Source organism: Mus pahari, chromosome 6, assembly GCF_900095145.1.
Source record: "Mus pahari chromosome 6, PAHARI_EIJ_v1.1, whole genome shotgun sequence".
Lineage (NCBI taxonomy): Eukaryota > Metazoa > Chordata > Mammalia > Rodentia > Muridae > Mus > Mus pahari.
This window is the reverse complement of record NC_034595.1, coordinates 55,451,879-55,468,986: the sequence shown is the minus strand read 5'-3', so window position 1 is coordinate 55,468,986 and position 17,108 is coordinate 55,451,879. Positions and strand designations below refer to the sequence as shown.

Genomic DNA, 17,108 nt, shown 5'->3' with positions numbered 1-17,108 from the left:
GTTCACAGAGTCAGAAATAAGAGGAAAGCTTAGCGGTTCAACACTGACTACATTTGGCTGAGTCAGGAATCTAGACACCAGACCTATGGTTCTAGCAACCCGGGGTCTCCCAGGTCTCTGACACTTCACAGTGGCTCTAACTCCTGACTCTTCCCCTCTCACGACTTCCCTCATCATCATAAACCTTGAACTGAGGAAGTCAGGGATAAGTCAGCCCATTCTCCTCCTCCTATAATACGAGGTTGATGATGTCCTGAAGAAGCAGACAATAGCTGACCATAGCACAGTACCTTTCTACTCAGGAAGCCTGACTTTCTTCCTTGCCTTTACTCATCCATCCAGTAAGGATTGTCTCCTTTGAGCCAAAAACCACTACTTGTTGCCAACAAATGAAGAGACAATCTATGCCCCTAGAAGCCCAAGGGGCTGGGGTGTTTGTTTGTTTCTGAGACCAAAAATAACAATGTACTGTGCACTATGGCAGGTGTGTAAAAAGGTAGCCATCATGAATCAAGTAAACTTCATTTTTCTCTCTGTGGAAGGACAGCAAAAGGAGCTACCTTACCCAGTGCAACAGTCATTTAAAGGAGGTATGTGTTCATGTTCACAGTAATCTTTCTGCAAATAGGAGCGATCTCTCTATGATCAGAACAAGAAATGCAGCACTTGGAGATACCATGCTGTGGTGAAGGGGTGGCTACAGGGACAAGTCTGAACCTGTAGTTCCCAACTCCCAATAGTCATTTATTACTGAATTCTGTGACTCCTAATCTACCAATAGCTTTGATACAATAGCCTTTAAAGCAAATGATGCAAAGGCACACAAGATATAATATAATGTTTATATAATATAAACATTGAATAACAGACTTCTACAAGGAGAAGTGGCAGAGGGTGGTGCTGAGAATATCTGACACTATACCCCTTCTTTGGATATGTATCTAAGCAACTTGGGTTACGACAACACAGGCTTGCCACTGCCTGCTCTGCTAAGTTTGGTGACAGCAGACTGTATCTTGGTCTCTTACTCCATCTCATATAATCAACACATAGAACTGTTCTCATTGTGAATAGCCCTCCTTTCACTACTTTGGCTGTCCCAAAGTGCAAGGATAACAGTGACTAGAAGCACGGTACACACCTCAAATGACTACTCCCCAAAGGCCACCATCTTTCCACAGACCCACACTGGAAGGCAAGATCAGAGAGGCCATCAAGCCCACCCACAGCCACTTATCAGCTATGGTACAGGTTTGCCCAATACCAAAGCTTGGATTTGGGTCAGCACACACTGTTTTCCAAACCTGTTCTTTTAACAACTATGATTAATTGCTTTTCATCTATCCAACTTCCCTTAGAATCCCCAATTTTGCCTCGTACCAGAACTCACCTGGCCCAAATCCATTGTTCCTAAATATAAACACACTGGCAGGAAGAAAAAAAAAAAAACTCCATTGGGACATAGAGGGAGTTTGAAAATAGAATAAAATAGTTTCCAGAAAACTAGTCATGTCTAAAACCTGCCCTTCCGTCAGATATAAAGAGCCTGAAGAAACATGGGTCAGACACAGCCCGCTGCTGAGGAGAGATTCACATGAGGAGGCAGAGTCAGGGCAGGTGGAAAGGGCAGAGATTAATAAGAAAATATTAGGCCATTTGGAGGAAAGTAAGAAGCCTAATTTAGATCCAGACCCAGGGCCAAGCTAATTTGTATGAAGGGCACTTATGCAGTAGAAAATCCAGTTTCTCATTAAATGCTCCACCATTAAAAGGGTAATTCTTCATAAGCACATCTTGAGCAAGGTCTCAGTTATATTATTTAAAAAATAAATAACAGATATCAGAGCCCTAAGTGTGTGATCTCACTAGAGTACATGCAGGGGGTGAGGAGGGGGCACCCAGGAACTTCTCACAGTCCATCTCTACTAAAAGCAAACAGTGAAGCCACGGTTCGGGACAGGCTAAGCAGAAGTCACTTGTTTAAGCAAAGTCCTGCAATGCTTCTCCATCTATTACCCAGCATTTACTGTGTCCCTCCCTCTGCCAGGAGTTTTACATCATGCAATCTCTCCATTAGTCTTTTGCCTGCTCTTTGAATTATGCTGTGTAATAAACACGAAGTCACAGAAGACCACAGCAGTACAACAGATTCTGCTACTTTCAAGTACCAGCTGTGCAGATACAGCATTTGCATCTTATAGAAGCCAGCCATGTAAAGTACACATTTACAAGTCAGTGGTGTTAGGACTCAGAATGTACAATTATCACTTCTGTATAATGTGAGAATACTTTTAAGTTCAAAAGATGTCCCATCCCTATTGATGTCATTCACTGTCCTGGTTTGAGTGCAAAATGTGTCTCAGAGTTGAACATGTGGTTCTGTTTGTGAAGACTGGGGACACTTTAAGAAGTGGCATCTCATTGGAGGAACTGGGTCACAGCCTTGAGGCTGTTTAGCTGAGCCCTTCTTTTTGTTTACCCTCTGCTTTTTGAGGTAGACTCAGTATGACCAGCCTCCTGACACCATGTGTTTCCTCCGTGTGGCTGTGTCTTCCCTGCTTTAATGGACTGTCTACCTCTGCACCAGTAAGCAAAAACAAACCCTTTCTCGTTTAAGTTTCCTTGGTCAGAGATTTGTTCTTTAAATCACAGAAACAAGAAAATAACTAATACAGAACAAGTAGTGCTGAGAAATTGCTGTAGTAAACCTGACCCCATGGATCTGAGGACTTTGGAACTATTTGATGGCTTGTGAGTCTATGGATGAATTTGATATTTGGGACTCAAAAAGTCAACCGCTTCTTAATGGGCCGTGCTGACAGAGCATGAAGAGTGAAGATCCCACTCTTGTGCAATCAGAGGAAAACCATAACTACCAGAGATTGAGGATGGGTCATTCCTCTGATATTTGGGCTAAGAATCTGACTTTGTTCCACCTGTGTTCCAAGAACCTGAGTGATGTTGAATTTCAAGAAGACGGGCTCATTTGCTATTTATCAATTTATTTATTGCTTATTGTATGTTTTAAGATATTTATGAGTGCCTACTGTGTGTGGGAATCTTTCGGGATAGCATTTGAAATGTAAATAAAGAAAATAATAAAAAAAAAAAAAATCAAGTGACCATAGGTGTAAAAAAAAAAAAAAAAAAAAAAAAAAAGAAGTTTGTTATTCAAGTATATTCATCGGGGCTTTGTTATGGGAAACAAAAGAAGCACAGTTAAATTGCACATTTTAAAAAGTGTGTTGATACATGGTTAATATATTTGACATATACTGATACAGAGTTGTCTTTGGCACAAATACGGGTCAAAGTATCTTTTGAGTGTCATGGCAAAGATATTTTAAACAGTTCCATATCTGTGTCATTCTAAAGGCATGTAATTTTCTTAAGCAAGATAGTGTCTATTTTCTGCATAGCTTTAGTCACTACCCGATGGATGAGATTCTTGGCTGGAATTGAATCACTTGCTTAACCACTTATTGTGGCTAATACCATAAGATACTTCATTTCAGTTGGAAAGAACATGCAGACAAGGATTAAAGGACTGATATTTTTCATACTTGTTTCAGAAAGGCTGAGATTAAAGGGAACTATTCCCCAAGCAGTTACTAGGCAAGTTAAACACATTATTTCATTATACCATATCTTCATAGAAAGTAGATTCTAAAGTATATTACCATATTTACATGGTAATATACTTCACCTTGAGATTGTTTTCATGTCCATTCAAGTACTTTATACATTTTCAGTAGACAGATGTATCAGATAAAAATCAGCTTCATATAATTTTCACAATTATTTTCTTCAGAAAATCTACCCTGGGGGCACAATTTTAATCTCATTTAAACCCTTGAATGCAATAATATTGATCTACTTTAAATTATTTTTGTAATTCTGACACAAATGTAACTTACAGACCTATCTTTGAGGCTTTGAAGATTAAGCAGGATTTTATTGTACTTTCAATAAAACTCTTAATAAAAAAAAAAAGATATTTATGAGTGCCTACTGTGTGTGGCAAGATGTTTATAAGTGCCTACTATGTGTTTCAAGATGTTTGTGAGTATTTGCTGTGTGCTCTAAGATGTATAGAGATATAGCAAATGCTCACTCTGTTGACAACACTCTATTCATGGTGGTTGCATCCTAGTGGATAGATTTTGTCAAATCTATTGATCAAACATCACCAGATTTTTCAGCCTTTGCCATTCTAGTTGTAGGGATTATCTCCATAAAACCAGCATCAGGAGACCCTAAGTGGCTCTCATGAAGGAAGAGAATGCACCAGTACAGAAGCCCAGAAGACAGAGCTCATTAGCTGTCAGTCATCAGCAACAGCTAGTGCTGAGTGGGCATCCCTAAAGAGAAACTACACCTCCTTTTGATTCCCCAAACTCAGCCTCAAAAGAGAACTTTCCAGGGGACCTTTTCAAGTTGATGATAACTTTTTAAACATTTACAAAATGTGAAGAAAAAAAAATCCTTGAAGGTTACTAGCATCCTTTTAAAAACAGATCCCATTAAGTTGGAAATATGACTTGGGTTCATCTGTAGCTACCTGGGCACACATGCCTGGGAGATGGAGAGTGTGCGTGAGAGGCAGGCCCACTACCGCATTGACATTGACCTGAGAAGATCACGGCTAAAGTGCTCACGGAGGGGCTTCACACCTTCTGCTCTGCTCTGCTGTGCTCGATGGACCTGCTTTGGTTTCCTGAGCAAGAGTAATTAACAGCACCATAAGCAGGAGGTGCTGTGGGAAGGGTTTTAAGTCAGTTCTCCAAGTCATGTGACAATGGAGTTTTCGCTATCTCCTTGATTTGAATTCCAAAGACAGAAGATACTGGGTTTACACAGGATCACACTCTTTTGTGGAAATGAAGGTCCCAGAAAGGAAAGCAAAACCTGTCTGGAAGTCGGAGGCTGTGGACTCAGCATGCTCTCTCTCAGCACACCTTCACATAAGTGATCACACAGCATCCTGCGTTCCACTGCTACAGAGCTCCATGACTGCTGTGTCTGGTGGGCGTTTCTAGAGAGAACATGGTCTTCCCAAGCATCTCTGAATGCCAATTACCCACCATGATATCTATGATTACTATCTGGGGTCTTGCCCAGAGCTTGAACTATATGATAAGTGTTGGGCATTTCACTTACAGTCACAGAAAACCAGTATCATTAAACTTTAGGCAGAGAGGGAGAAACTCAGAGTTTATGATGCCTATACATTAATAGATCTAGAGAAACACTAGTGCCAAAAAAATAAACTCAGTGTTCCTAAATCCATCGAACTTGGACCCCCCAGGGTATTTCATACATTTCTACAAGGAAAATAGTTTTGAACTTATAACTCAAAAACCAGACTATTTCTTCATAAATGGTGTACACACACTCTTGGCAATCATTCATTTACTTCATCCCTTACTTTCTCTTAAACCTAGCGTATAAAGCTAAACACAAATAGATGTCTCATATTCCTCCTGTGTACCCGTGTATTATCTGCTTACCCAGGGGACTATTTGCATCTCACGGTTTCCTTGCAGACAGTTCTGCCTGAGAAATAACAACTTGAGAAGTCCTCAGGGAACCGCCGCAAACTGACAACGCTAACAAGATGTGTGTATTTCCAGCGTGCTTCTCTGCTGACTTTTGCAGAGTGTTGTGGGGAGCCCAGGGGCTACTGTCTTTAATCCACTGTGGGGCAGGGGTTGTGCGGACATTATGGGAGAGAACCTGATGGCTCACAGGAATGGCAGGGGCTGTGCCTCCAGGTTGCCAGGTCTCAGGAAGGCCATGTATCTAGAGATGATCTCAAGCTGAACTATAGGAGGATTTCTGGTGCTTAGGTTAGAGCCAGCATTCCTCAGGAATAGGTTTCCATCTGCCAGTGAGAGTCATTGGCTTACTTCTGGCATAAGAGACATCTGGCTCCCTGTTGTTGCATATCAAAGCCTATGCAGAACTTCAGGCTCTTTCAGTCCCTACTTACAAGTGTCTGTCATAAACATTAAAGCCCATTTCCTCCTCTCAGATGCCCCCCTCTCCTTCCCTTCCTCCATCCCTCCTTCCTTAATTATCCTCCTTCTCTTTTCTTGCTGTTATTCTCCATTCTCTCATAGATATCCCTGGCCATATCTAGTCTGTTTTCTTTCCTCTCGGCTCTGGACTCCTCCAGATATCCCTGGTTATACTTTCCCTTTTACTCACAATTAAAAAAAAATCTTCTCTTTAACCACACCCTGGAGCAGCCATGTGGGCTTTTTTTTTTTTTTTTTTTTTTTACTGTGCCCCATCACATGCATATATCCCCTTAAGCCAGACCCCACATTGCCCCAAATGGATCACTTCCGATATTTGCCACCCTCTGGATGCCTAAAACTTCCACTGCCTCCCTCGAACTTGCCATGGGCTCTTTCCTTTCACTGCATCACACATTTCCGCATCTTCGCTCCCACACCTTATACATCAATTAAAAGTTCCCATGTCCGATGCCCTTGACATGTTTTTTCCCATTGACATGACTTGTCTCCTTAACACACTTTACAGACTCAGATGGTGTCCTGTTAAGATGCTTCTATTCAAAGCATGTCTCCCTTCTTAGCCCTACCTCTTCACTAACTAAAGCTAACCTCCTTGACACTTGACACCCCTACAAGTTGCCCTCTAAACTGCATTCTTGCTCAATTTATCAATCTAGTCAGGACTGCATCTGGCTTTTCCTCATCCCCACCCCCAAATTATTGTTCCAGGGACCTTCATCCAGATCAAGCCACTAAAATGTAAACTCTAATGGCCTGCCCCTAGAGGATCACATGCTGAAGGATGGTCCCCACTTGATGGTGGTGTTGAGACCTATAGGATATAGGCTCCAGTAGCAGGGACTTATTCCTGAAGGGAATGCCCTTAAACAAAGTATTACTCTGTAGCTACATGAAGAAGAGGCTTCTACAGTAATACAATGATGGATCACCTTATACCCATATACCCAAAAGCAACAGGGCAGAACAACAGACCAAAACATTACAACCATAAGCCAAAAGAAGCCTTTCTTCTGTAGAAGCTGATCAGTTTGATATTTCATCACTGACAGAAAGCTAACACACTGTGCTCAGTTCTGGACCTAAGGTCCTTTGGGTCCAGAAATCATCCTCATCTCTCCATCCTTTCACACTCTCCCTCTAAAGCCTCAGGCCCTGAGTCCTCTGCTCCAGAGAGCTACTCAGTAGATGATGAAGCCAGAGCATGGCTTTGCCATCCTATGCACTTTTGCAGTAGATTAATCTCATTTGCACTAATCTGCTTAACAGCTCTCCTCCTTATTAGGCCATGAACTCCAATCAAGGCGGAGGCTCTGTTGGGTCAACTGACCACTCAATTCCTAGTGCTTCGCATGTTCTTAATAGGCTTTTCTCATTTTATCCATTTCCAGCATCTGTTTTGGCACTCATGGTGTTTTGCTAACTTTGTTTTCTTAGCTTTCTTCTCTATGCTTGAGCTCCATGGAAACACAGATTGATTCAGCTGTTCCTGGTGTGGCAAATGGTACAGCATAGACCCACGGGGCCTCAGGCCTCCTAAAAGGCTGAATGGGTGAACATGTGTCTTTGTTCTAAAGTAGCCAGTCAGTGTGTTCCAGGAGTCAGAAACACCAAGGGAAAGCTTCAAAGAAGTCAGGAAAAACCCCTCCCATACACACCCTACTTTACCCTGCTTTGTGATTCACCTAGTCTCCAACAAATAAAAGTGTTAATATGACAAAGTAAATTTCATACTTATAACTGTCTTATTGTTGGCATTGCTTTATGCTGTTAGGCAGGAATGACTGTACCCCATCATAACCTGTTCACCCACAAGACTGGAGGTGTACTCTTTCCTGAATTTAAATCAGGCTCATGTCTTAGGCATGGAGCCAACTCCCCACTTTGAACAGGCCTCATAGATGCTATATTGGAGGTTCCTTGTTCTGGAGCTTGAAGAACTGTCCACATTGAGGTCAGACTCAAAGTTATTCTGTAGGCACTTCAATATAAACAAACACCTCTAGGAGTCAGGTTCCAGGAAGGGGGGTGATTAGCATTTCTATAACACAAGGGGATTGCCCACAGAGTCTACTGGAGCCAGGCATGGCCTCCTACTCCAGATTGATTGCTAAGGACTGTTAATGGACAAATAAAAGATATTTCATACTCAAGACTATTGTCTCTGTAGCTCCTACATTGCCTCAGAATATATGATGAGTGGCCACACAAACCTAAAAAGAGAACTAAGCTGAGTCCTCTTTTTTTTTTTTCCTAGTGTGGTCTGTGCAGTTGAGAATGTTTTTTTTTTCCCCCTAGTTACAGTATTCTCCAATCTAAAGCATAAAGCAGGTCAATGCCAGCACACACCAGGTGACTATTCATTTCTGTGTTCTGGACTCATAACCCTTATATAGAGGTATCTTGCAGCTCTGAATGGCTCTGTGGTTTAAGCAGCAGAAATCCCTTTCTCACAAGTCAGGTGCTGGGAAGACCCAAATGAAGGTGCGGGAGGCTGGTGCTCTTCCAGGCTTGCCGATGGGCACTATCCCATGCTGTGTTTCCAAGACCTACTTGTGGTTGTGTCTGTCTCTTTCTCCCTAATGGAGCTCCATGGGCCATGTGAAGTACAGAATATGGTGAAGATGAAGAAGAGAAGGGAGCAGGAGGGCAAGCGCCAGAACATTCTAGGTCTCCCTTTTTCTTAAGTGGGCGCTAATTCTATCCTGAGGATCTTCCCCTCTGACTTCACCTACCTAATGTGCCACCTCTAAATGCCATGTCCCTGGGAGCTAGGGAATCTGCCTTATTAATCACAAGAGAACACAAACATTTAGTTACAGAGTGACTGGAATCAGGAAGAAGAAGTATAAATGTAGACGATACCTGAATGTGTTTTGTTCTATCAGGTGCCTTTGCATTAGCCTTGAAGGCAAGGACTGTTACACACTCCGGAAGGGAACTGAAGCATGGGGAAGCAAGGTCACTATGTGAAAGCAGACTGTCAATGCTACAGAAAGGCACACTGTTGATCTTTTGTAGGAGGAAGGCATTACAATTAACCTGTAGTATAATACCTACTGTGTGCATTTGAGATAATTAACTAACACAACATAATCAGGTTTTCCATCTGAAAGAGGTGTGGTTATCTTTATTTCTTAAACCTCAGGGGCTTTGACATGTTATGATGTTCTTAGCTCTCTTCCTGGCACATGGTGACCCTTCTGTAAATATTTATGGCCTTGCTTCAGTAATGTATTTCACATCAAGGGAAAAGAAGCTTCCATACTGAAGTCACACTGCCTCAGAATTAGTGGTCCCAGCTGCCTGGGAATTTTCTAGTTCACAGGGATGAGAGTACCATTAGGGACTGAATGCCCTAGCCTGGAGTCAATACGGAGATTACCTTCTGAATTATTAGCAGGAGCAATGCCCCTCTCCTTTGGTACCTCTCTCTGACTTGCAGGCTAGATGACAGGGACACTTCAAAGGGCTTCCTCCCAGCTTGCCCAGAATCAGGCTGTCTGTTCCTTGCAAGAGCCCTACTGTCTGGTAGGTTTTCTGACTTGAGAGAAGATTTTAGGGGAACTTCAAGGGTCAAACACAGAGATAACTGATTCTTCTAAGATTTCTACTGTGTTATCACCCAGGTGTTGATTTGCAGCGGACACATAACTCTGTATACTAGTTATGTGGGAGAGAAGGCTGAGTTTGTGTAATTGACTAGCTGGGTAGCAAGCGGGATAAAAGAAACACACATAGGGGGCTGTTAACATTGGTTTTTATGAGCACGGTTGCTGTCATAATTGCTAAAAGGTAACTAATTAAAAAGCTAAAATAATAATATTCAGCCTATGACTCATGTACATAGCCTCTAAAGAAATGTCCTGGTAATTCTGAAATGGTGAAGCCACAAGACACTTTCTGTCTGGCAGTCAGCTCCCAGGCCTCACTCCCTCATTTGGAGTCCCCAAGAATCTGCACACTAAAGCTAACCGATGCCTTTGGTGACATTGCATTAGGGATAGTTCATTCATTCTGAGTCTCCTCTTTGCATTCATTTCCCAGACAAAATCTTACCTCCCTCGGGGCCTTGGGGATGGCTCACCTGCCCACCTGAGTTTCATCTCCAGAAACCACCTTTCCATAAAGGTGAGGGGAAAATTGTCCTCTGGCTACCATCTGCATGCAGTGCCACTGGCAGATACACACGCATGACAAACACCTTGCACAGGTACACATAGTAATAAAAAATAATGGTTAAAATTGGGCGGGGGGAAGCATTACTACTGTTTGCTTATTCTTAATTCTGGGCCTGTTTACACTTGAATTTTAAAAAAATTTATTGTATAAAATATATGGTAATATTGAGAACCTCTAAAAAGCAATGGGTAATACTTTCTGGTCATGCCTTCTCACTTTAACTAAACCTTAAACAACTGTCTGAAGCGACATGTGGATTTCTGTGCAGAAAGGGACTAAGGAGCCAGGTCTAGAAGCAGCATCTCTTCAAATACAGTTTCTGTGTTTCTCTGAAGAAAGTTGAAGCAATTCTCATGTTTGGACAGTGTAAGCACCTGGGTAGGAGGTCAGGCTGGCAATCCCCATCCCACCAACAAGTGGACCAGAAGGCCCTCGGGGGCAGCCATATTCTTCTCCTGCGCTCATTGTGAGGTCTCCAGCAGATCCTGGGCGCTCAGTGAATATTTGTTTGAAAACTGTATTTGCTAAGGGAGACGACTTCAACTTCCCAGAGTTTTCAAATACCACCTCTCCCCAACACATGTGCATAACAGTTTATAATCTTGCAAATCCAAGTTTAGGTTTTAGTCTCAGTGTCTGAAATCTCAACTTTTATCACTCAGAGGTGCTGGCACTATAGCTCAGGCATTTTGTCAGGCAAGAAGGTGGTGGAAGAAAAAATATAAAAGTGGTCATTCACTTCCTCAGGTATAAAGAGGGAGAATGAGACAGAAAAATGGAAAACCTCTTAGTGAGTACAGCTATAACTCTTCATTGTACAGGCCTTCTGCCGTCCTTGTACGAAAGCTCGGCACAGAATATATCCTGTCATGCGGGCCAACAGCTGACGATGCAGGCTGCAAACCTGCAGCTTTATAGTTCACACACTTGCTCACTGAGAGCCGGATGATGCACACGCAGCTCGCTACTGGGCTGGTTTGTTTTTATCACTGGGCTTGTGTCTTTCCCCTGGTTACCAAGAGACAGAGAGGATTAAAAACTAGTGTGGGTTGCCATAAGTATGTTAACGGCATTATATCATAAGGAAAAGGTATGAGCCTAGGTATGTAATACAGGTCTCTAAAGGCTACCTCACTGCAAGGCTCAAGCTGGGCTTGAAGCAACATCTAAGCTCTCTACCATCACACTTTTATTTCTCACAACCACATAAAACGCTATGCATATTAACCCCTTTTTATAGAAGAGGAAAAAAAATGAGACTCCCAGAGTTAAAGAGTACCTTAAGACCACGGAGCCAGAAGGAAAGGCAGAAGTGTGGGTACAGAAGAAATGGCAGTGATCAAATACATCTTAAAGGCAGAAGATTTGAAATCTGCAACTGGGAAAGACAGAACCACAGAACGTAGAAAGCTGGGTCAGACCCCACAGCTGTTGTGTCTACTTATTGTGTGTCCATTTTATAACTGGAAGGGCTCTTGTGTGTTTGTGAGGCCGCTTGAGAGAAAAGGCAAAATGATGTATGCTCAGCCTAAAAGTAGGGATGGAGAGATGCCTAAAGGGCTTGCCATGCAAGCCTGAGGACGAGGACGTGAGTTCGATTACGGGCACCCATGGGAGAGGGCTGAGTGTGGGGGCACAGGTTGTAGGCAGAGATGGGCGAAGTCCTGGTGTTCACTGGGCAGCCAGTCTAATCTAACTGGTCACATGAAAAACCTTGTCTCATAAGATAGGGTGGAAGACACTCGGGGAGTAAGATCTGGAGTTCACCTCCAGACACATCTACACACACACACACACACACACACACACACACACACACAGCCAACAAGAAAATCGTCTCTAAAGTGGAAAGAGATGGGATGGGGTGAGAGGAATGGAAAGAGCCCAATCTAGGAGGAAACTGGCTCTCAGCTGGGCTGGCCATTCCTCAGCCCTCTAGGCAGGAGAATCATCTCCTGTCTGGAAATGAGGGGAAAAGTCTATCCCTGCCGACTCTGTAAGGAATGCACACACCTTCATGTACAGAGGACCAACACAACAGCTGGCCAGCCTTTGTTCACAGTACTTCCACTCCCTCTCCTAGGAATGGTAGAATGAATACCCAAGCTACACCCTAGAACTACACTCTTGACCTGGGGAAGTACCCTCTCTCTGCACGGATCTGTTGAGTTGCTTTCGGGGAACTGCCCTAGGTCAGAAAGAGCCACTTCTATCCAAATCCATGCCCTGCCCCCACCGCTTTGACCCCTCCCCCTTCTAGCTGAGACTAATCAACTAGCTGAGGAGGTCAGGCAGGCAGAAAGGCCTAGAATTCTTGTCTCAATGTGTGGCATCTTTGCAGGCTAGCTCAGGGCTCCTCTGACTGAGAGGCTGGAACTGCATCTTAGTTGCTTCCTCCCTCTGACTGTCTGCACCACCGGTCCTCCTCCATCACCATTTACCATCCAGACACAGGGGAACTCCTCCACAAGCTTCCACCAGCAGATTTCTCAGAGCACCATTAAAGGCAGGACAAAAAAAACCAATGAATTTAAAGTAGTAGTCTGAGATAGAGAGGGTCTGGAAGACCAAGCAGCCAGAAAGCCTCCACAACAAAGGAGGGCTTGGAGGCAGGGTGTGGGCGGGGAGAATTCAGATCCTCCAAAGTAAAATATGTGATTCCGAATCTCACAGAGCCAAGAAAAATTCTGAGCCAATAGTTCATCACCGAATGTGGATCTGAGGCACCTGGCACCCCCCCCCCCCAGTAGCCGGGTCACATCTGTAAGGGTGAGAACTGTAGTACCAATCCAAGATGACCTCATTGCCACCACCATTGAGCGAGCAGTACAGCTGTGGTTCACAATTCACTACTCCTCCTTTTGGTAAATGTGTGTGACCAGAGATATCAGGTACCAGCAAAGCCCTAGGGGCAGGACACAGGGTGAATAACAACCACAGGAAGACAAAACAAAGTAAACTAACAAAAAAAGCCAAAACAAAACCACAAACCAAACCAACCAAACAAAAACCCAAAACCACCCCCTCAAAAACAAAAACCAAAAAACTAAAATCAAAACCAAACAACAAAAACCACCCAAACCCAGATGTTTCCTTTTAACTTTTGCAATTTCTACTCCTTAAAATAAATGCTTCTTAATAAGCTTCTAATTATAAAGTCAATATGTGCAGGACATAAAATGTGGCAAACACAAGAGAATAAAAAGGGGACGACACCCCTAATGCCACCTGGTGATATTTAAGGCTGCAACTGAGTGCACGGTAGTCCAGATTTTCCTGAGGTATATACATATACACATAAACATCTCTTTTTTCAAATAAATAAGTGTATGAACATATGTTCATGCTGTAAATATAGGGATGGAATCCTGGGCCTCAGGCACGCCAGGCAAGCGCTCTACCACCGAGCTCCAGCTTCTGCCCTGCTGCTTAGAAAAAAAGAAAGAAAGAAAAAACCTGGCAAAGAATGATGTATATTCTCTCATACATAACAGAGAGCTTGTAGCAAGATTAGTCTTGGCTGCACCACATTGCATCCCATAGATGTATCATAATTTATTCAACAATCCCTATTATTGAACAGTTACAATGTTTCCAATTAAAACAGCACAAAGAAATACAATACTGAGAATTACTTCTAAAGGCACTACAAAGATGTACTTGCCCCTTGAGAAGGCCCACGTGGAGTCTTCAGTGTTGACGCTTCATCCTGTTTGTCCCACCCCCTTCCCTTCTCCAGCTTCAGAAACATGTTGGCTCGAGACAGACAAATGTGTGAAAACAGATGTAAAACTTTCCTCTCCTGACAGCTTTCTTCGGGAGATACAGAGGGCATCCAGTGGATGGATGCAGATTTTGCAAGAGTCTGGCCAAGCTGCCAGGCAAAACCCTACAGACAGACTGACAGCGAGCGACCTAGTGGTTCTGAGGTCGAAGGCAGTGCTGACCAGTAGAATCCCCCTTCTGAAGTCCTCCAGCATCCAGCATTCATACTGGGTATTTGAGAGCTTCCTGTACGGCTCAGGCAGAGGTTAATTAAAACACAAATGAACAGGAGTTTACATTGTCAGGAGTAGCCTGCAAACAGCTACTTTCTTCTGCACTGATACAATGTTCAGGGTCATCTCCATTAGAAAAACACAGGATTCAGTGGGATATCTCTGCTGCCAATGTACTTGAAGAGCGCCTTTTGTAAGTGAGATTATTTTGGTGCTGGTATATATTCTGGTGCGAACAAGGCTTTATCTTCCTTCTGGCTTCTAAACAAGAGGGCTGTGTATACTATCGACTGATTAAATCATTTCTTTAGAGTACAAAGAAGTATGTGTGATGGAGACAACAGAGAGGGCAAATCAATTATTTACTGAGGAGGCTGCAGTATAAATTACATTTGATTAAACTCAGAGATAAATCTCAGTGATGGCGAGTTTAAGTAGGATGTACAGGGGTAGACAGTGACTAAGTGTCCCCAGCAGTGATTCATAATAGATGCAAGGGCACAGGCCCAGTCCTGGCTTCCCACATCTCTAATATGTTTCTATTCCCTAAATTCACACTGAAGTACCACTTTGTGCCAAGCACTGGTTTGTGTCCCAGGGTACAGTAATGAACAGCAGAGAGTGAGAAGCCCAATCTCCCCTGGAGATCCTGATCTCAGAGGGGGAGGGAGGAAGTATGTATAAACAATGAGAAGACTCTTTCCAGAAAGTGGCAAGTGTTCTAAAGGTGGTGGAGCAGTTTGATTTAACAGGGAGTTGCTAGGGTTACACTTATTGTAGATAGCCAGATCAAGGGAGGCATTGCCATAGAGAAGACGTACGCAAGGAGTCCTGACAAGGAAGGGAAGTCATGTTGGGAGAAATAGAGCTTGAACTGTTCTTGAACAAAATAAATGCCACCCTGAGGAGAGTGGGGCAATGTAAGGAAAGGAGTAGGGAAGTGGGGCTGTATTGCATTATTTGGCAGGGTAAGCAAGGGGAGCAGGCTTGATTCTGGGAGCAGTGGAAAGCCATTGTGGGTCTTCATAAAGAAGCAACTGCTCGGCATAAAAAGGTTCTTCTCACTGCTCCGTGTTCAAGGGAGGAGTCCAAGAGGGGCCAGGGACGCCAGAGGAGAGGCCCAATGAGAGCCATGGCAGAAGTCTAGAGTAATGGCCTAGGTCCAAACTGGAGTGCTGGTGAGGTTTGGTTTGGTCTTGGTCAGTTTGACACAAACAGACATATTTGGGAAGAGGGAATCTGGACTGAGAAAATACCAAGTCTGTAGAGCATTTTCTTAGTGAGTGATTAACGTGGGAGGGCCATCCCTGAGCTGCTGGTCCAGGAATTTGCAAGAAAGGAGGTTGAGCAAGCATCAGAGAGCGAGTCAGAGAACAGCCCTCTTCCATGCCTCAGTTCCTCCCTCTGGGTTCCTTCCTGTTGGAGTTTCTCCACTGACTTCCCTCTGTAACTGGCAGTTTCCTGGAAGTGTAAGCTGAAATATACCCTTTCTTCCCCCATGCCGCGTTTCCCCCCATGGTGTTTTATCACCATGACAAGCAGATAGGGCTTACCTAACACAGAGACTGAAGAGAGCAGAGAAAGAGAAGAGCTTGGGCAGCTTAGCGGAAGCCAGGGCTACATCCCTGTGTGAAATCCTCCCGACTGATGGAAACTTTGCTCAGAGAAGATTGGCAACTCTGTGTTCCGCTCAAGGCCTTTCATATCCAGTTGTAGCAAATATTCGAGATTCAGGAACAGAAAAACAAAACTTCCAAACTACTACGAGGTACAGTCCCAAGTAAGTCAGGAATCTCGGGTAGTTTTATGACGGGATGTTCCTGTCCTCATTTATGCAGAACAGACAGAACCAACATGAGGTTTGCAAACAGAGAATGACACAGCCTTATGATACAGTCCAGACACAGTCTCTGTGTCTCCCAGGATTCCATGTGCTGAAATTTAATCCCCACCGTGAGATATTTAGGAAGTGAAGATGTAATCCAAGCCTGAGGTTCAGAGCAGGACCTTGGCAAGGTGATTCTGGATTAGATAAGGTCACTGGGGTGGAGCCCCATGATTGATGGTGCATAAGAGACCAGAAGAAACACACATTTGCTCCCTTTTTCTTACCACTCTGGTACTCTGTGTTTCCTCAGGACTCTGGCAGCCTAAAGCTACTGACCAAAGTAGCCTCCGACCTTAGACCTGGGTACCACAAGCCAAATTAAGCCTCCTTCCACGAAAAGTTACCCAGTCTGTGTGCTGTGTGTGCAAGAAGAAATAAGAGTATTGCTTCTACCTGGCCAATTTTACTTGCAAACATGAGCTTTTTTCCATTCAGTTCCAATGTAGATTTTCACACTGAAACATTATGGCTGACTCTTAATATCAGTATATTGGAGTATTATTGTCCCTGGCCATTTGGAGAGCTTCCATCTCACAGACTGTAAGAGCCAAGACTCGCCTCATTTGTCAAGGACAGATACTTGCCTTTTGTGATCCATGCCTGGATTTCAGTGATTGAGAAACCACCCAACCACTCCCCTTGTACGGGCATGTGACTGCACTTACATACTGTGACCCACCTTCTGGCCCCTCTTGATTGCACTGGACAGTAACACCTGGTCCACCCATGTGTTATTAATCAGAGGATTGTATTTCTGGGAATTGAATTTTGAGGCAGAGAGAACGAGGGTGAGAGTGAGAAGAGGAGAGGGGGTACAGAAGAGGGGGAGGAAAAGGGAGAGAGAGGTCATCATCCCCTTAGGAGGGAGGGGGTTCAGAGCATGCCACAGCTGGTAAGAAAAAAAATCAAGGGGGCTATTTTATTTCTACAGTAAATCAGGGAAACAAAACCAGACTTAAAAAAAGAAAAGAATAAAGAAAAAGAAAAGAGAAGAGAGAG

General features: G+C 43.6%; 1 protein-coding gene across 5 annotated transcripts in view; it reads right to left on the bottom strand.

The window, feature by feature from the left end:
• Dab1 (DAB adaptor protein 1) overlaps positions 1 to 17,108 on the bottom strand; it is a 1,123,238-nt gene that overhangs the window by 135,409 nt on the left and 970,721 nt on the right. The gene's annotated exons all lie outside the window — the stretch shown is intronic.